This window comes from Panthera tigris, chromosome B1 (genome assembly GCF_018350195.1).
Source record: "Panthera tigris isolate Pti1 chromosome B1, P.tigris_Pti1_mat1.1, whole genome shotgun sequence".
Classification (NCBI taxonomy): Eukaryota; Metazoa; Chordata; class Mammalia; order Carnivora; family Felidae; genus Panthera; species Panthera tigris.
Window position 1 is genome coordinate 75987854 of NC_056663.1, and position 16472 is coordinate 76004325.

The window sequence follows — 16472 nt, forward strand, 5'->3', positions numbered from 1 at the left end:
ACGCATCCCAGTTTTTTCACTCCTCCCTGTATTGACCTTATTCAGTCCCTCCTTCACTGATTCTGGGTTTGATCATGTGACTTGCTTTGGTCAAGGGACATTAGCAACTATGACTCAAGTAATGACTGAAAAAATGCTGGCACATACAGATCTTGCCATCTGCTCTTTAGAACAATGAGTTCACTTAGAAGCCTGAGCTAGCTGGCTGGGGAATGAGAGATCTTTTAAAGTAGAAATAAATAGAGCTGAGGTCTCTCCAGAACAACCAGTCTGCCAACTATCAGGTATTTGAATAAGGCAGTTCTAGACCATTGCATCCAACTGAGCTGGCCTAGAACAGAACCACCTGCTGACATTTAGAATCACAAGATATAGGGGCTCCTAGGTAACTCAGTCAGTTAAGCATCTGACTCTTGGTTTTATAACTCAGGCCACAATCTCATGGTTCATGGATTCAAGCCCTGCGTCAGGCTCACACTGACAGTGCAGAGCCTGCTTGGGATGCTCTCTCTCTGCCCCTCTCCCACTCACGCTCTCTCAAAATAAATTTAAAAACTTTAGAATCATGAGAAATAATACATATTTGTTGTTTTAAGTCATGGAGTGTTTGGAGAATTTGTTTTGCACCAAAAACTGACATGCATTTTCACTAACCTTACATTTACCCTTACCTTCATAGCATGATTAGAAATTATCTAATAGAGATTATCTAATATCTAACAGTTCTAGCCTGCACATTTCAGGCTGGAACTATCAGAAATTAATGGTATCACATCTCACTTGGGTTCTTGGGGTCTCTGTCAGTCGTTTTACCTGTCAGCTACCTTTCCCCTGCCTTTCAGTACCTGACCATTCCCTTCCCTCACCACGCTCCTCCCATCCCCAGTTCAGTCCTATCCCCTATCATTTAAGAAAATGACTTTGTTGCCTGCTTGAGATAATTTGGGGCTTGCAGGCTACAGTGAGGACTATGGATGTTTTTCTGAATAGGCTAAGAATCCACTGGAGGTTTTGGAGCAGTGGAGGGACACTCTAGCTGTTGTGTGGACAATACAATGTAGTAGAGCAAGAATAGATAAAAAGAGATGGTGGTGGCTTGGTTTAGGGAGATTGAGAAGGAAGTGCAGAGTGTGGAGAGTGGTGGAAACAGGGCCCCATTTATGGAGATTAACATGTAAATAACATCCTCTGGAGTAGTGAAATGCAGTTGTCCTGGGCAAAGGGATACAACTGAAAATTCTGGTTATATTTTGAAGATAAGAACCAACAGAATTTGCTCATGAATTTTGTGTGGGAAGAAAAAGAGGAATCAAGGATAATCACATTGTATAATAATAATTTTATTAAATTGGTGCTTAACTATCCTACCCCCTCTGAGCAGAAGGCAGACTCTGTCCTAAGTATCTTTCTTTGTATACTAGTCTTGAGTGAATAAATGAATGACTCAACTAATGGATAAATCCTGGTTAATATTTTTAGGTTAGAGAAGATTACCTATCTTCTTTGAAAAGATCACTTTCTTCTTGCTTTTCTATTTACAAAGTGAAAATAGTGTATAATAATGAAGTCTCATTGCATTGTAGGTGGGATTATTGAAATGTACTCTACACTAGTGCTTCCCCAAATGCAGTCATCAGAATGATTACCAGTCAACAAATATTATCAGTTGGCAATGAGATAAGGAGTTTTTGACAGAATGAAATCAACTGTGTCACTAAACACACTATTCAGCTGGCTTTTCCTTCCATAGTGAAACTTTGTCTCTTAAGGAAGTAGTATGCTGATTTGCATTCTGACGTAAGCTCCGTACCTTGTTGCCAACTGGCACCTTTTGTTACATTACAACCAAGGATCCACTGGATTTTCTGAATCTTATCAAATATTTTATTGGACAGGCCAAACATATTAAAGCCTGGTAAATTTCTTTTATGTATGTATGTATGTGTGTATGTTTATTTTTGAGAGAGAGAAACACAGAGTCCAAAGAATCCAAAGCAGGTTCCAGGCTCTGAGCTGTCAGCACAGATCCTGAAGCAGGGCTTGAACCCATAGACCATGAGATCATGACCTGAGCCAAAGTCGGGCGCTTAACCGACTGAGCCATCCAGGTGCCCCCCCTGGCAAATTTCTTAATAGTCCCAAAAAAATCTGCAGAGTTATATAAAGGGGATGATGTATTTAAAAAATGAGAAAATTATTTTTGAAAGGACTTTAAATATTTTTTAAAAATTATTTTTAAGTAATGTCTACACCCAAAGTGGGGCTCAAACTCAAAACCCCAAGATCAAGAGTCATGCTCTGCTGACTGAGCCAGCCAGGTGCCCCAGGACTTTAAGGCATCTAAAGGCAGCGAGGTGTAGTGGAAAGAACATGGATTTTTTACTCAGACCTGGCTTCAAATCACTGCTCTGTCAGCCAGCCAGCATATGCCTTTATACTGTCTTTGTTTTGTCACAGCTAAGTGGAAACAATACCTACCTCCCTGGGTTATAGCAAAGTTGAAGTGACACAATATGTATTAGAAGCCTACCACAGGGCTTAGCATGTGGGAGACATTCAGTAACTATTAACTCTCCTTTTCTCTTTTCCTTCAATATAAATATCAGCTGCCCAGTCACACACTCTTGCAATACCTCTCTATCTGTAATCTTGTTAAATTTCAAGTGTGTTCTTGTTGGGGTCATATGCCCTGCTCACATGGTTTATATGGTTTGTTGTGGATGGCAGATACAAGGAAGGAACTTGTTCCAGGAAGCGGAGCAAGAGAGGTGAGTAGGAAAGCTGAGATTACACCTGTACACAGTGATATTAATGTCATTATAAAAATACCGTGGTACAAACTAGATTCCCTATTACCATTGTTAGTACTAAGAAGAGCACACATCCAGAAGACCCCCACTTCTTTTTTTGATACCCACACAATTATTGTTGCTATTTTGAGTGGGAATTGAAACCACTGTAAGAATACAAGTGATAGAGCTTTCCTTCTGGTCAACAACATTTCACAAAGTGAAAATCAAGGGCTGGTATCTATTATTGTCACTATTTGGTATCATACAGACCTGGGTTCATTTTCACCTTATCGTGTAGTAGTTTGACTTCAGAAAAGTTTTTAATCTTTCTGAATTTGTGTCCTTATTCTATTAGTTGGAAGTTCAATTCAATGCCACCGTGTTGCACAACTCCAGGGAGCTCCACTCACATAGATCGCACAGGGAGTTAAGCAACTCTGGTTCAGAAACCATAACAAAGACTTAAATAATAGTGGCATAAACAAGGTAGAAATTAATTTTTTAAGTCTATTTATTTTGAGAGAGAGAGAGAGTGAGCATGTGAGCAGGGTTGGGGCTGAGAGAGAGGCAGAGAGAGAGAATTTCAAGCAGGCTCCACACTGTCAGTGCAGAGCCTGATGCAAGGCTAGAACTCATGTACCTGGGAGATCATGAGCTGAGCCGAAACGAAGAGCTGGGTGCTTAACCGACTGAGCCACCCAGGCACCACTAGTAGAAATGATTTCTTACTTATGAGAATGTCTCAGTGTATACAGTCCAGGGCTGATGCATAGGCTCCACAGTGTTGGGGACTTAGATTTCAATGCTCTCTCATCAGTCTTATTGCTATACCAGCCATAATGTGCTACTCTCGTTCATGTGGTCCCAGTCAAAAAATTAACATTTACTCAAGCAAGGAGCGAGAAAAGCAAGGAGGAGGACACATTTGTTACCTTGCAGAATACCATCCACAAGCTCTACACCTCCATTCTTCTCATATCACTTAGTTGTTCATAGCTGCAAGAGAGGCTAGGAACTATAAATATTAGCTGTACAGCCATGTGCCCACCAAAAATTTTATTACTTTTCAAGAAGGGAAGAATGGATATTTAGGAACTACTAGTTTCTGTCTGCCTTACTTATAAGGGTTTTGTGAAAATTAAATACATACCTCAAGAAAGTCAATACTCAAGAAAATTTTTTCCTTTTTTTCTCATTGCCCTCACCTTCTTTCCCAAAAAGGGAATTTATTTCCAACAGCCATTCATTAGCAATACATTTACAACACATCAATAAGAATTGTATCAGAGTTCCTGACTGTCTCAGTCAATAGATCTTGCAAGATCAAGATCTTGGGGTCTTGAGTCCAAGGCCTACAGTGGGCGTACAGCCTACTTAAAAAAAAATTGCATAGGGGCACCTGGGTGGCTCAGTTGGTTAAGCAGCTGACTGTAGATTTCAGCTCAAGTCATGATCTTGCAGTTGGAGAGTTCCAGCCTCACATCAGGTTTGTGCTGACAGTGTGGCACCTACTTGGGATTCTACCTCTCCTCTCTCCCTGCCCCTCCCCTGCTTACTTTCTCTCTCAAAAATAAATAAATAAACTAAATAAATATCTTAAAAATTGTACAGACTTCATTTTTTTTCCTAACTGGCTAATCACAAAATTCAGCTCTCTATTAAATTGTGGAACACTTGGGCTACCTGGCTGGCTCAGTTACAAAAACATGCAACTCTTGATCGCAGGGTCATGAGTTCGAGGCCCACATTGGGTGTTGAGAGTACTAAAAATAAATAAATACACCTAAAAAAATAAAGTAATAATAAAATGTGCAACACTGTAATGAATGCCTGAAAGGAGCTGCAGAAATAAAAGACTTTGGAAAAGGGAAGCACCAGAAAGAATCTTGAATGTGCTGATTTTGATTAGAAGCTTGGTTCATAAGAAATGAGTAGAGTACTGAAAATGTTGATAAGCAAATTCATGTGAGCAGCTCAGGGGACCCAAACATAGGATACAAATTACTATTGAGAATCACTTTGATCTGTCACTTAGGGGATAAAGCAGTGGTCTGGGGAAGAAAGGATTTGATTCCAGAAAGAATTGAGTCTGGGCCTGGGTGGAAATATTTTGACTAACAGGAGACAATAGAGACGTCAAGGGTCAGAAATAGAGTAGGGTACTTTTGACAAAATAGGGAGTAAACAAAGGATGATTTTAAAGAAAATGCATTTGTTTACTCATTTATGTGTCTGTTCACTCATTAGTGGTGGGCACAGTGAAATTGGGGGGAGAAACCTAGGATCTTCCCTCAAAAATTTTAGTATGCTATAGAGAGTGAATAATGTAAGTCTTGTGTACTTGAACGTTACCTAATCTATATATGCATTCCACACAATGACACTTTCAAATGGTACACTAAAACAGCAATGTGTATATTACCATAAAACCCATATAGTCAAATCAAATTACAAAGACTTCAAAAACATTGTGCATGTTGTTTAAACTTTTAGTCAGAATAAATATTCACATACACACTTCCTACCTTCTACTCCAAAAATCAGTGTTGCACATAGCACAGAATCTCTTCTTAAATAGTATGGAGATCCTCTTAAATAGGATATTTGCAGTCGTATTTATTGCAACAAAATTTTTACTTATAAATCAGATATTTATTTATTCAGTAGTATTATGTAGATACATAGTGACCTCTATATCCTCTCAGTAGGTTATTTTGAGGCCTTCTCAAAAGTTGTGATATTATGATATTTGCAATTAACTGACATGGCTTCAATCCCAACTTCCCCACGATCTAGTCATGTAATCACAGACAAGGCGCTTAATCCCTCTGAGCTGTAAGTCCCTGTAAAATGGAGATAGTAATACCTGCCCTGTCCACCACGCAGGATTATTGCCATGCTGTCAGTAAAAGTAAAAAAAGTACAGAGAACAGTGATTTGTTTTAATTGCTGTAATTCCAGGCCTTGAGCATATACCAGTATCCAGGGTGGTATTTAAATTGCTACCTAATTTTTCTGAGCACTTTGAAAGATGAGCTCAGACTAGATTTCTCTTTTTCTCTGGTAAACTACCAAACAACCTCATGTTTTCTATTCCTATTCCTATTTCTGCATTTTTCCTTCTTAACAGTTGCTGAAATGAGAAGTGGTTTAAATAATTTAAGTCCCTGGTAGTTACATACTGAAAATACTGAGAAAACAGTAGATGCTTTTATTATATTAGAACGATGGGAAGGAATATTAACATTAAGAAAGTCCTGATCTAGTAGTAGAGTTACTTACATTACCTTGCTAATCTCTTTTAGCCCTCACAGCACTGTAGGGTAAGATTGTTGGAGGAAATAAGACTCAGTGGTTTAGTGACCTGCCCCAAATCACAGCTGTGAGTGTGGAGCTGGGATTCAAACCCAAGTTTGAGCACAGCAATTAACTTTTTTCCTCTAACAAATTCCCAAGTGCTGTGGATTCTGCTGGTGTGGAGTCCATGTTTTAAGAACCACTAGGCCAGACTCTGACATATTTATCACCTATTATCTCTCATGCTAAATTCAGCATTGTGTTGGAAACCCAGGATATACTGGCTAGGAAGTAACTCAGGTTACCCCTCTTGAAACTTACAGTAAAAAATAAATTAGAGGAACAAAACCACACAAGGCATAGAAAACAAAATTAAAATGGCAAGTGTAAATCCAATCTAATAACATTACATGTGAATGGAACATTGTCAGACTGGATTTTGAAAAAATCCAACTATATACTGTCAACAGGAGACACATTTTAGATTCCAATATACAAATAGAAAGTAAAAGAATGGAAAGGGTATATCATGCAAACAACAAAATAAAGTTGGAGTGATTGTACTAATGTCAGACAAAATAGACTTAAAGCCTATTAACAGAGAATCTTTTTAGAGATTAAGAGGGACATTTCATAATGATAAATGGGTTAATCTGTCAAGAAGCTATAACAACTATAGGCATATATACATTTGGCAACAGATCATCAAAATACATTAAGCAAAAACTGACAGAAATGAAGGGAGAAATAGTGTACAATAATGGTGGGAGACGTCAATACTCCACTTTCAGAAATGGATAGAACAATTGGATAGGCCAGCAAAAAAACAGAAGACTTGAACAATGCTATAAACAAACTAGGTCTAATGGACTTCTATAGAGCCCTCCACCCAACAATAGCAGAATACACAATCTTTTCAAGTACACATGGGAAATTCTCCAGGACAGACCATATGCTAAGCCATAAAAACAAATACATATAAGAGGATAGAAATAATACAAAGTTTGTTTTCCAGTAAGAATGGAATGAAATTGGAAATCCATTAACAGAAAGAATTTGGGGAAACTTGCAAGTATGTTGAAGTTAAACAATGCACTCCTAAATACTGAAAGGGTCAAAGGAGAAAGCAAAAGGGAAATTAGAAAATACTTGAGATGAATGAAAATGAAAGCACAAATGAAACTTATGGGGTGCAGCTAAAGCAGTGCTTAGAAGATAATTTACAGCTGAAAATGCCAATGTTAAAAAAGAAGAAAGATCTTTAACCAGTAACTTGACCTTCCACGTTGAGACACAAGTGAAAGAAGAGCAAACTAAATTGTAAGCAAGCAGATGGAAGAAAATAAAGATTAAAGAGGAAATGAATGAAATAGAGAATAGGAAAATGATAAAAATAAAAACAAAACAAAAACTGGTCCTTTGACAAGACCAAAAAATTGACAAGCCTTTAGCTAGATTGACCAAGGTAAAAATAGAAAGACTTAAATTCCTGGAATCAGAAATGAATAGGGAACATTATTGTTGACCTTACAGATATAAAAAGGATTATGGAGGAATACTATGAACAATTGTATGCCAATAAGTTAGATAATTTAGATGGAGAAATTTCCATAAAGAAACAAAATACCAAAAGCTGATTTAAGAAACACAGTCTTAATAGGCACATAAAAATGTTAGTAATAAAAAGATCTACCCATGAAGAAAAGTTCAGATGACTTAACTAGCAAATTCTACCAAACATTTCAAGAATTAATTACCAATTCTTCACAAACGCTTACAAAAAAAATAGATGAGGGAACATTTCCTAACTCATTCTATTAAGCTATTAGTACCTCGATAACAAAACTAGACAAAAATGTCACACACAAAAAAGCCAAAACTCATTATGTCTTATGAATTTGAACAAATAAAACCTCAACAAAATACTAGCAAATCAGATTCAATAACATATGCAAAGAATTATACACCATGAACAAATGGGATATATTTCAGGAAAGTGAGATTGATTTAATATCCAAAAATCAATAAATGATATACACCATATCCACACAATTAAAAGGGGAAAAAACCCCACATGGTAATTTAATGGATGCAAAAAAAAAAAAAATTGACAAAATCCAATACCCTTTCATAATAAAAACAGTTAACAGACTAGGAATAGAAAGAAACTTCCTCAACTTGATAAAAAGCATCTATGGGGGCACCTGGTTGACTCAGTCAGAAGAGCATACGACTCTTGATCTTAGGATCATGAGTTTGAGCCCCACATTGGGTGCAGAGATTACTAAAAAAAAAAAAAATCAACGAATTAATTTTTTAAAAAGATGCTTTAAAAAAAAGCAACTATGAAACCCCACAGCAAACAAGACAAGCATGACTACTTTTGCTACTTCCATTCAACATTATATTGAATGTTCTAGCAGGAAATTAGGCAAGAAAAAGAAATAAAAGGCATCCAGATTGGAAAGGAAGAAGTAAAACTATATTCACAGATGATATAATCTTGTATATAGATAATAAAAAAATCCACCAAAAAAACCTGTTTGAGCTCATAAACTAATACAGTAAGGCTGAAGGATACAAGAGCAATATATAAAAATCAATTGTATTTTTAGACACTAGCAAAGAATACTCAGAAAATGAAATTAAGAAAATTCTATTTTAAAGGGCACAGGGCTGACTCAGTTGGTAGAGAGTGCAACTCTTGATCTCAGGGTTGTGGTTCAAGCCCTGTGTTGGGTGTAGAGCCCACTTAAAGCAAATTCTATTTACAATAACATCAAAAAGAATAAAATAGTTAGCAATAAATTTAATGAGGGGCACCTGGCTGGCTCAGTCAGTGGAGCATGTGACTCTGATGTCGGGGTTATGAGTTCAAGTCCCACATTGGGTGTACTTAAAATTACTTAAAAATAAAATCTTAAAAGAGGAATAAATTTAATAAAAGAAGTACAAAATAAATACATAAACAAAAGTAAACCCATCTGTCTATAGTCAACTGATTTTTGACAAGAATGCCAAGGCCATTCAATGGAGAAAGAAGAATCTTTTCAATAAATGATGTTGGACAACTGGATAGTTACGTGTGAAAGAATGAAGTTGGAGCCTATCTCAGACTGTATATAAAAATTAATTCAAAATGGACCAACAACCTGAATTCAACAGCTAAAATGATGAAACATTTAAAAAAAAAATGGTGGGGGGGCACCTGGGTGGCTGAGTCTCTTGAGCTTCTGACTTCGGCTCAGGTCATGATCTCGCAGTTGGTGAGTTCGAGCTCCACGTTGGACTCTCTGCTGACAGCTCAGAGCCTGGAGCCTGCTTCAGATTCTGTGTGTCTCTCTCTCTGCCCCACCCCCTCTTGCACTCTGTTTCTCTTTCTCAAAAATAAATATTAAAAAAATGGAGATAAGTCTTATTGACATCCAATTTGTCAATTGGTTCTTAGATATGACACCAGAAGCACAAACAAAAAAAGAAAAAAATAGATAAATTGGGCTTCATCACAATTAAAAACCTTTCTGCTTTAAATGACACCATTAAGTAAAAAGATAATCCACAGAATGGAAGAAAATATTTATGACTCATATATCGAACATAGGATTTGTATATAGAATACATAAAGAATGCTAACAAGTCAATACTAAAAGACAAATAACCCAATTAGAAATAGGCCAAAGATCTGAGTAGACATTTCTCAAAAAAAAAAAAACACCAAAAAACAAAAAACAAATGGCCAAAAAATACATGTAAAACTCAATGACATCAGTAATCATTAGGGAAATGTAAATCAAAATCTCTCACCCACTATTATGGCTATAACAAAAAAGTCAGGGAATCACAAATGTTGATGAAGGTGTTAAGAAATCAGAACATTTAGGGGCGCCTGGGTGGCTCAGTCGGTTAGAGTCCGACTTCGGCTCAAGTCATGATCTCACGGTTCATGAGTTTGAGCCCCCTGTCGGGCTCTATGCTGACAGCTCAGAGCCTGGAGCCTGCTTTGGATTATGTGTCTCCCTCTCTCTCTGCCCCTCCCCTCTTTGTGCTCTTTCTCTTTCTGTCAAAAATAAGTAAATGTAAAAAAAAAAAAAATTAAAAAAAAAAGAAATCAGAACATTTAAACACTGTTAATGGGAATGTAAAATGGTGTAGTGACTTTGCAAAACAAATTGGCAGTTTTCCAAAATGTTAGATATAGAATTTCCATATGACCTGGCAATTCCACTCCTGGATATATAATCTAAAGAATTTAAAACAGGTGTTCAAACAAAATCTTGCTCACAAGTACTCATAGCTACTCCCCACTATTCACAGTAGCCAAAAGGAGAAAATAACCTGAATAGTCTATCAACAGATAAGTGTATAAACAAAAGTTGGTATATCCATACAGTGGAATATTTTTCAGCTATAAAAAAGAATGGTACATGCTACAACATAGATGAACCTTGTAAACATTGTTCTAAGTGAAGGAATCCAGACACAAAAGGCTACATACTACAGGATTCCATTTATTGAAATAAGCAGCACTTTCAAATCCTTAAGGACAGAAAACAGATTAGTGGTTCCCCAGGGCAGGAAGAATAGGGGTGGGAAGGGGAAATGGGGACTGTTTACCCCAATAATAATAACAAAAAGACAAAACTTTTATGTACCTACCATCCACTTAAAGAAAAATGTCAAATACGAAGAAGCAGACTGACTTCAACAATAAAAACGCGTTTTTTAATTAAAAAAAAATTTTTTTTTTTAAATAAAAGCAATGGGTCACTGGGGTAGCTCAGTCCATTAAGCATTCTACTTCAGCTCAGGTCATGATCTCATGGTTCGTGGGTTTGAGCCCCGCATCAGGCTCTGTGCTGACAGTTCAGAGCCTGGAGCCTGCTTCGGATTCTGTGTCTCCTTCTCTCTTTGCCCCTCCCCTGCTCGTGCTCTGTCTCTCAGTTTCACAAAAATAAGTAAATGTTAATAAAAAACAAAAAACCACAAAAGCAAATTAGAGTCTTTTACTTCATCTGGTACACCAAATAACAAAATATACAGTTCAGAGTTCCTTTGGCCAGTTGTTGGAAGTCAAGAAAATTTATTGAGCATCAAAGTGGCACAATTAGAATTGTGCTTTAGGAAATCCATCTGGCATTACAAGTTTTATTGGTGGGAAGTAGACTGGAGGCACAGACTCCTTGTAATAGAGACTCTTGAGGCCTTAAGTTGGGTGTGGTAGGAACAGAAAGAAACATATGGATGCTTATATTTGCCCTTTGTCTTTTTTTATATCCACTACACTTACAATCAAATTTCTGTTGTAGCAGGAGTTAGCAGACCAGAAGACACACAGCAGTATCCTTCTAGATACAGGCATATCTAGAGATTCCCCAAGGAGAACATCAGACCAGGAAATAGGCAGTCTGAAATGATTTTGTTGTTAAGCAAGGAGTTGACAATGTTTGCTTTCTTAGTCTGTCTGCAACAAACCTAAGATAAGCAACAGCTATTATTTACTGATCATTTGCTGAGCGAATTATACGTATATTAGGACTAGCTCACTTAATTCTTTTTTTTAATTAAATTTTTAAAAATGTTTATTTATTTTTGAGAGAGAGAGAGAGAGAGAGAGAGAGAGAGAGAGAGGGGCAGAGAGAGAGGGAGACACAGAATCTGAAGTAGGCACCAGGCTCTGAGCTATCGGCACAGAGCCCGAATCGGGACTTGAACTCACGGACCAGGAGATCATGACCTGAGCCGAAGCTGGATGCTTAACCGACTGAACCACCCAGGTGCCCCTTAATTCTTTTTTAACAATCCCGGAAAGCAAGTACTACTTAGTCCATCTTATGGATGAGTAAACTAGGGTTCAGAGAGAATAAGAAACTTGTCCTTTAAGGTAAGAATTGGACTTCATACTTAACTCTAAAGTCTGTGTCTTAAGAAGGAAAAAGGTGGGGGTGCCTGGGTGGCTCAGTCAGTTAAGCATCTGACTGTTGATTTCAGCTCAGGTCATGATCTCAGGGTTCATAATAGGATTGTGCCCTGCTTCAGGCTGTGCACTGACAACAGACAGCCTACTTGGGATTCTCTGTCTCCTTCTCTCTGCCCCTCCCCTGTGCTCTCTCTCTCTCTCTCTCTCAAAACAAATAAACATTAAAAAAAAAAAAGGAAAAGGGGGGAAAAAGCTAAAATTGAGAAGCATGGTGTTTTTGCTGTTCTAATTATGCCTCTTCTGTCTGAATTTATCATATTTCAGAAGGGCCAGGGTGGGGCCCCTGGGTGGCTCAGTTGGTTAAGCATCTGACTTTGACTCAGGTCATGATCTTGAGGTTTGTGAGTTCGAGCCCCATGACGGGTTCTGTGCTGACAGCTCAGAGCATGGAGCCTGCTTTGGATTCTGTGTCTCCCTTTCTCTCTGCCCTTCCCTGCTCATGCTCTCTCTCTCTCTCTCTCTCTCAAAAATAATAAATAAACACTTAAAAAAAAAAAAAAAGAAGGGCCAGGGTAAATTCATTTGCTTTCTGGAAAATGAAACATATTTATTTTAATCAGTTCTTTGGGTACTCACAAAAAGAGTTTATATATATATCTCTTCTAAGAATGTAAAGATGTTTCCTTATAGTCTGAGAAGGATAAAGCCACAGAGCAAGTTCATACTCCTGAGGTTGGGGGTGAAAGCCTCAACCAAAAATTTGGACTTTCACTGAGCTGAGTATCAGAGGAGGTGGGAAATGAACAGGAAACCAGAAACTACAAGGTCTGGAAGGGGAACTGGAGGTCTTGACTGGGAGTCACTCTGTTGTTTCCTTGAGAATTCATTTCAAGGCCCTCCCAGAAGGAAATGAAAAGATGACCTCTGTAAAACCTGAAGATAAATGAGCGTTATCTTACTAGATGATTGTCTAGGCTCATGTTACTCTTTGTGTTCATTTCCCTCTGTTGTCTCTCAGCCTTTGGTAAAATCTTATTTAAATGTTTCAACCTGATACAGCTAGGCCACAGGAAGTTCAGGGAAGAGTTCTATCTTAGACAAGAGGCTAAAAGGGTCTTCTTGAGGCCAGCTTGGTGGTGGCAGCATTATGAGCTCCCAAAGGGAAGGTGAAACTCGGACATCAAAGGTGGGGGTTAAGCAGCCCAGCCACTTCTCACCATTGTCTATGGAATAGTCTCCTTCCCTCCGCTGTCTGTTAAGGAGGAGCAGAGGCATCATTTGTGTTAGGGAGTCAGAACATTCTTCATCCATTTACCTTACAACAATGTTTTTCAAACTGCAGGTCAGACCCCGTTAGTAGGTCATAAAATCAACTTACTGGGTGTCAATCGGCACTTTTTTTTTTTTAATTTGAGAGAGAGAGACAGAGAGCAAGCGAGGGAGAGGGGCAGAGGGAGAGAGACTCTTAAGCAGGCTCCATGTTCATCACAGAGCCAGACTCACAGCTTGATCTCACAACTCTGGGATCATGAGCCGAGTCAAAATCAAGAGTCAGATGTTCAACCCACTGAGCCACTCAGGTGCCCCAATCAGCACTTATTTTTAAATGAAATGGAATAAGAACTATGAGGTACTTAGAAAGTTTAACTATTGTTCATGAGTTTTTGTTTCAGTTCTAAAAAATTGTGTGTCTGTGTGTGTCTATGTGTGTCTGTGTAAATGTATATCTTACTGTGGGTTATGATCAGAAAAGTTTGAAAACCACTTCAACAAGTGTATGTCTAATGAAATCAATTATTCGAGGCAAAAAATGGGGTCCTTACATTTCATTGTATTTTTCTTTCACTTTAGAATTTTCCCTTTAACATGTGTGAAAAATCTTCAAAAAATTCTTTTCAGTGCTTTCATTCAAGAATTATACACTGTTTAATAGTACATAGCTCTGTCACACCTTTGTTCGGCAGGAATGAAGATACAAACTAGTTTAGGTGCCTGGAAATCATGATCTTTGGTGGGAATTGAGCTTCTTTAATCTCTTTACTCCTTTTTTAATGTTTTTATTTATTTTATTTATTTATTTTAATGTTTAATTAATTAATTTATTTTTAATGTTATTTATTATATATATATATTTTTTGTTTTATTTATTTATTTATTTAATTTGTTTTATTTTTTTATTTTTGAGAAAGGGGAGGGCAGAGAGAGAGGGGGACAGAGGATCGGAAGCAGACTCTGTGCTGACAGCAGCGTACCTGATACGGGGCTGGAACTCATGAACTGTGAGATCACGCCCTGAGCAGAAGTCAGATGTTCAACCGACTGAGCCATCCAGGCACCCACCTCTTTTCTTCTTTCACAAGTGAAAGGTTTAGGCCTTCTCCTGTCACACAGTTTGACACAATTCACCCAAGCCTGCTGATGGACAGAAACAGTGTGACTCTTTACCTAAAAGCCTGCCATTTATAATCTCAGAGATAATTAACTACTTCTCATTACCCCTCACTGCTTAGTTCTTGTAGTCTTTACAGTGATGCTAGATAAGCTCAAGTGACACTGTATAATTTTATTATCTGCCTTTCTAGAATTAAGACAAGGTCACAATGCCCCTCACCCACCCCCTGCTGTCTTGAGGTCAATAGTATGAAATTATAGCATTAATTCTGAACCTCAATCATCCTGAATTAAATGTGACTAAACCTGCTTAATACGTGTATGCCATAGTTAATATGAATTCATTTATCTCCTAGACAGTTTTCATCATTTTATCTGTTGGTTTACAAGCCAACTAATCAGATGTCCATTTCCTTACAGGTTATCAAAGAAAAACAGTAGTACCTCAGTTATGGCTTCACGGTTTGAGGGAAGAAAAAGAACTCTTTACCAAAACAGATGAGCATTTAATAATTATAACTTATAGTAACGTATGGACAATTTAAGGAGAAACTAAGGAAATCCCAACAAAAGCAATATCTTAAATCTTACTGAGTATAAATAATTACTCTGAAATTTAATCCACCCCAGATGGCTAGTCTAAACCAGTCATAGTTATTCTATTGCCTTGCCAGTAATTGGTTCCAAATTTTCATGTGACCAATTGTACCAGGATTCATAGAAATACTTCCTCACTCCTGCTCTTTCCCTGCTGCTGGGTTGTGTGGGGAGGGGGGGGGGGCGGTGCTCCAGTGTAGTCAAGATTTGGCTTCACCCATAAGTCAACACCAGCCATGGCTGAGGAAGGCTTTGCTGTTGGAGGCGTAATGGAGGTTAATACTGTTTTACAAGAGGTGCTAAAGACGGCCTTCATCCACGATGCCCTAGCACGTGGAATTCACAAATCTGCCAAAGCCTTAGACAAGTGCCAAGCCCATCTTTGTGTGCTTGCATCCAACTGTGGTGGCCCTATGTATGTCAAGTTGGTGGAGGCCCCGTTGTACTGAACACCAGATCAACCAAATTAAGGTTGATGACAACAAGAAACTAGGAAAGCTAGGTAGGCTTCTGTAACACAGACAGAGAGGGAAAACCCCATTAAGTGGTTGGTTGCAGTTGTATGGTGGTTAAGGACTATAGCAAAGAGTCTCAGGCCAAGGATGTCATCAACGAATACTTCAAATGCAAGAAATGAACAAATAAAAAAGTTGATTCTTTTTCCAAATAAATAAATAAATAAATAAAAATACTTCCTCACTCCTGAGAGTGGTATTCTTTCTCTGGATGTTGGCATACCTGGGTTATGATGCCAAGAATTTCTGATACAATCTTTTTATTGCCTGAGGATGAAGCTGTTACCTAAAGGATGAAGCTCTTGACAAAGAGCTACAAAGTAAACAGATAGCAAAGTAAAGAGATGAAAAAACACTGGATCCTTAATGACATTGTTAGGGAACTGCATCTATCAAGCCCGCCCTACCTCTGAACTCCCTTGTTACATGACATAATAAGTTTCCTTATTGTTTGGGTATTATTCACAGTATGAGTGGGTTTTATTCATTATTAATAGCCAAAACGTTCTAACTGTTCTACTAAGTGTTAGCACCACTTGGCAACACTGCGTTTCCCCAGATGCTGGTAAAATGATTTTTTCAATTTATCCTGTATTTTCCAGTGTAGTTAGAGAACATGCTGGAGAATATTCATGGCTCCAAAATTTTTTAAACTCTCCCAGATACCTAGTCCTCAATGGCCTGTCAGGATTCGTTTCTGTCAAAAGCTGCTATTCTCTTCCTTTCATCCAGGTACTCCACTGACCTCCACTGCACACTCACTCAGGTCAGGTTTGAGAATCCTTAACAGGAAACGCATAGGGGCACCTGGGTGGCTCAGCTGGGTTAGGCGTTTGACTTCAGCTCAGGTCATGATCTCACCATTCGTGAGTTAGAGCCCCACTCTGGGCTCTGTGCTGACAGCTTGAAGCCTGGAGCCTGCTTTGAATTCTGTGTCTCCCTCTCTCTCTGCCCCTCCCCAGC

The 16472-nt window shown here is 38.2% G+C and overlaps 1 pseudogene; it reads left to right on the top strand.

The window, feature by feature from the left end:
- Window positions 1-15191: 15191 nt before the first annotated feature.
- Window positions 15192-15634, top strand: LOC102960064 (annotated as a pseudogene).
- The last annotated feature ends 838 nt before the right edge of the window (window positions 15635-16472 follow it).